General features: G+C 44.5%; 1 pseudogene; it reads left to right on the forward strand.

Moving 5' to 3' along the window:
• The first annotated feature begins 618 nt into the window (after nucleotides 1-618).
• On the forward strand, nucleotides 619-2,642 carry LOC109521459 (acid-sensing ion channel 1 pseudogene; annotated as a pseudogene).
• Nucleotides 2,643-4,315: the final 1,673 nt, after the last annotated feature.

Here is a 4,315-nt window from a genome sequence, read left to right on the forward strand (position 1 = left end):
GCTTCTTTGCTAATTTGCGGGGCTTGTGTCACATGTTACACAGAGCTGGTTTAGTGTGTTTAGGTTTGACTGATGATATTGTCTGTTAAATGCAGCTTTCTTTTTTTTGGAAGTCATCGGCTCTTCTTTTTGTGTTAGTTATTTTCAACCCTTTCACGTTCAGCGGTTACTACAGTGGATAGTTTATCATGATACCAGGTTACAGGGTGCATGAAAGGGTTAAATTGAATTAAACTGAAACTAATGCACCTGATTTTCAAAACTAAATTTCTTTCAGACATACGGTCGAATATTTTTGTCCAGGATTTCAATGCAGGACAGTAAGAAATGGTCTTATCACACAAGTTTCATAACGTGATGAGCTTTATCCGCAAAATGTAAAAACTTGGAACTTGGTGGCTTTTTGCTATAGAACAGTGGATGCCTGTCTCGAACAGACATTGCGTCAAGGTTTTTTTTTTTTTTTTTCCAGTAAACGGTGAAACTCTGCCCCTCCATGGTGACCTGCCTCCAGGCCCTGTGGGAGTATTGGTTGTCCTCACCTCCTTCTTTCCCTCCCCCCTCTTCTTATAACAGTCTTTGTCTCTTTCCAATTTGTGCCAAGGGATGGAGGGATCGGCTCTGGAGAGCCAAGGGCAAATCATCTCCATCTCAGTTCGCAAATTGAAGTGAGGAGTGATGGTGCTCTGAAGTTCACTTTTACATGGTTTTTAGTGGAAGAATTAGTGCCTGTTTTGGAATTTGGGATTTAGAAGATTTGAGTTCCAAGTTCGCCTTTCATTTCAATTAACTGTAGTTTGACTGTAGTTGGGATTTTAAGACACCAGACATTGCTGATTCATCAATATACAATGCCGGTCCGGATCATGTGCACTATCTCCTTTTCTGGAGATGACGAAGATGGCGGTTGTGGCAAAGATGGTTTTGAAGATCACTACAAAAGGGTGAAGAGGGGTTACGGAGACTCGCAGGAGTACCTGGACGGCTGTAGTCAGGTGGATGATGATGAAGAAGAGGAAGACAGCTCGGGCCAAGTGGACGACCTCGCAACGTTCTTCGGCGGCTGCTCACTCCACGGAGCCAACCATGTATTTGTGGAGAACAAGAAGTTTGGGGTCCGGCAGAGTTTGTGGGCGGTGGTCTTCATCATGGCGCTGTCCGCCTTCTTGTTCCAGGTGGCCGACCGGGTCATCTACTACCTTCAGTACGATCACATCACCATGCTGGATGAGAAGGTGGCTAAAAATATGACCTTCCCAGCCGTCACATTGTGTAACTACAACTATGTGCGCAAGTCGCAGATGAGCTACAGCGACCTGATCTTCGTAGGCCCTCTGCTGGGTTTTGACGAAGGCATGGCGCCGGGGTTCCCGCTAGCCCCGGAGCCTGACCGCCCGCCGGGCTCTCGCTTCAGCCTGGATGAGTTCTACAACCGCACCCGGCATCGCATTGAAGACATTTTGCTGGAATGCAACTTCCGGGGCTTGGAATGTGGCCCGGAGTACTTTCGAGAGGTAGGTCTCACTCTCCGACCCTCGAACAAAAAGTCAGGTTGTTGTTTTCTGTCTTTGGATTAAAGTGCACCATAGGGGGCCCCGCAGTTTATGATGGTCACCAACGTAACACGTTTTGAGGGTAGGAATTCCGAGCATGTAAATGGTTTGCGCAGAGGTAAAAGAATACAGCATTGCTCAACACAAGAAGCCTGAGTTACTTCTAGACTTGAAGGCTTTAAATTGTTTTCTATCGATTGCTTATGAGTGTTTTCCATACAATAAGTCAATGGGATGCCCCAAAATTCTGAGCTTCGGGGTTCAATCTCAGCTCGCTTGCGTGGGTGTTTTCTGGGTGGCAGATATCTCAGCATTTTTGCCTTAAATGGAATACAACCAGGACACGGCAGCATGGTGGTATAGTGTTGATAGCACATTCGCCCGCAGTCCAGGGGTTCTTGGTTAGAATCTCATCTCTTTGTCCTCCAAAAACATGCATATTGAGGTAATTGAAGACTTTGAGTTGCCAGATTTGTCGTGTGACTGTGAGTTTAAGATTGAATGGTGACCAGTGCATGGTTTGCACCCCTTCTCACCCAAAGTGAAATGGGAGAGACTCCAGTTCACTCAGGACCCAGATGAGGACCAGCGTTAAAGAAAATGAATAGATGGATAACAAAACTAGTGTTAGCGTAAAAAAGTGATGGTTGTGGCACATTCTGACTTGAATACAAATTCGGGTTACATCATCGCCGTGGGAACAGAACTCTGTCAATGGGCCTCAAAGACAAATATGTACAGCAAAGGGACTATTGCCATGAAAATGAATGAGATTTTTTTTCGAGCAATCATCTTTGGGGATTGGAAACCACAGCACAGGCGGAATGCTGACTAACAGTGTGGTTGAGAGAGACAATTTCCCGCTATTGGGCGGCGTATTTTCATTTTGACCTTTTGTCACACCCCAAAGAGTTGCACTCGGAATGCTAATGAGGACAACATGGGCTGTGGTTACATCTTTGTGTAAATGACCGATGCCATGACATGCTGACATTTCAGAGCCCTTTGTTTGCTCCAGTTTGTTGGGTTTGTAGATCCAAATAGTGAAAGGTTAGTTCTATTTAGATGGCAGCATAAACAATCATTGCGATTTCATCTTCTCAAGTTTCAAGTTTATTTCTATGGCTTTTCATGAAAAAAACTGTCTCACGCCTCTTCACACCTCCACATTTCAAAAATCAATGACTTCTCCCTGTCTAAAATTCCCATCTGTGAAATCAAAAATGCTGTAAAAAACCATATAAGAAAGAAAAAACTTGAGAAGGGATCACAGATGAAGGAATACACCTTCCAGAATGATCAGGATGCGAACGATGCAGAGTGAGCAACATTTATCATGTAATAGGACGCTTCACAGTGTTACTTAAAACAGCATGAGAGTAGCCCTTTCATGCACCAATAATGATAACCTGTAACCTCCCGGTCGGTCGATGCAGAAACCTGACCTTAACAGCCTGACTTTGATCATCGACGTCCTTGCCTCCTCTTTGAGAATGAGAGAAAAAGTGGCAGTAAAACACACCAAAAAAACAGACGGACTCTTTTTCAATACAGTGCTGCAATGGTCAAAGTTTTTATTTTATTTCATTTTACCAGCAACACAAATTAGTCTAACTTCCCCTTCCCCAGGTGGCTCTAAGTGACTCGGTTCCCAAATAGTATAAGTGATGCATCTGTGTTATCCTTCATTCTTCTGGACAGCAAATCAATAAAATGTATTTCTTTTCGGTTGCACAGCCATTGGCGATGTCATGCGGTCCCAGTGTGGACCGCATTGCATTCCTGCTTGTGACTGTTTATTACATGGGCTTAAAAGCCACTAATGCCCCCCCCAGACTCGACTGTGTGGGTTTAGGGAAATGGAGCGGGGACGATTTGCAGCTTTATTCCCCCCCCCCCCCAACACCTTTCTGTCTTTTGGGCACACAGACATTTCCTATTAGGTACAATCCCGCATCAAAGAGATCTAATTCAAGAGTGACTGAAGATTTGTTGAACTATGGAAGCAGGATAGCAGATAATTAGTGGGGAAGATCCATCCGGTTTTATTTGAGAATTTTTTTGGGCCATTCCGTTCAAAGTCAACAAAGATCCAATCTTCATCTGTCTGTAAGAGATTATCCTGTAGTGCACGCTGAATTAAGAGTGACCTCCCCCAATCTGCTCAGAAAACAATTAGGGCTGACAATCTTGAACTGTTAAACTTGTTCAATATTTTTACACACACACACACACGCACGCACGCGCGCGCACACACACACACACACACACACACACACACACACACACACACACACACACACACACAAACCGGTGCAGTATTTTAGCAGCAGGTAAACTAACAGTTACCCTAGTTTCATCTATTTTTTTTTAATCCTCCGACTGGTCTCTCCTTGGTATTTTCTGTCTGTCTGAATGCTCTGTGGCACCATGCTGTCTCTCAGTGGTCAATCTTGGTACCGCAACAACCACAGCCTTTTTGAAATCCGGAAGAAAGCAAAAGCGTAAATCGTCTCAGGTTCCCTTAGTTTAGTGTCCTGATGCAGAATATGAGCCTCTTCCCTTTTGAGTCACTTCCTACCCCGTTCTCCTGCCGTCACATCAGAACTCTCCTTTCTCTCGTTGTCATCAAAATCGTCCCCTATTAACTTGACTTCATCGCAGCCCCGAGAATGTTAATGGACACTTGCTATGAGGTATTTAAAGAAAAAAACTGCTAAATGCCAGGGATTTAAACACACACGCGAACACGTACGCGCGCA

The sequence above is a fragment of the Hippocampus comes genome, unplaced genomic scaffold, assembly GCF_001891065.2.
Source record: "Hippocampus comes isolate QL1 unplaced genomic scaffold, H_comes_QL1_v1.1 scaffold205, whole genome shotgun sequence".
Classification (NCBI taxonomy): Eukaryota; Metazoa; Chordata; class Actinopteri; order Syngnathiformes; family Syngnathidae; genus Hippocampus; species Hippocampus comes.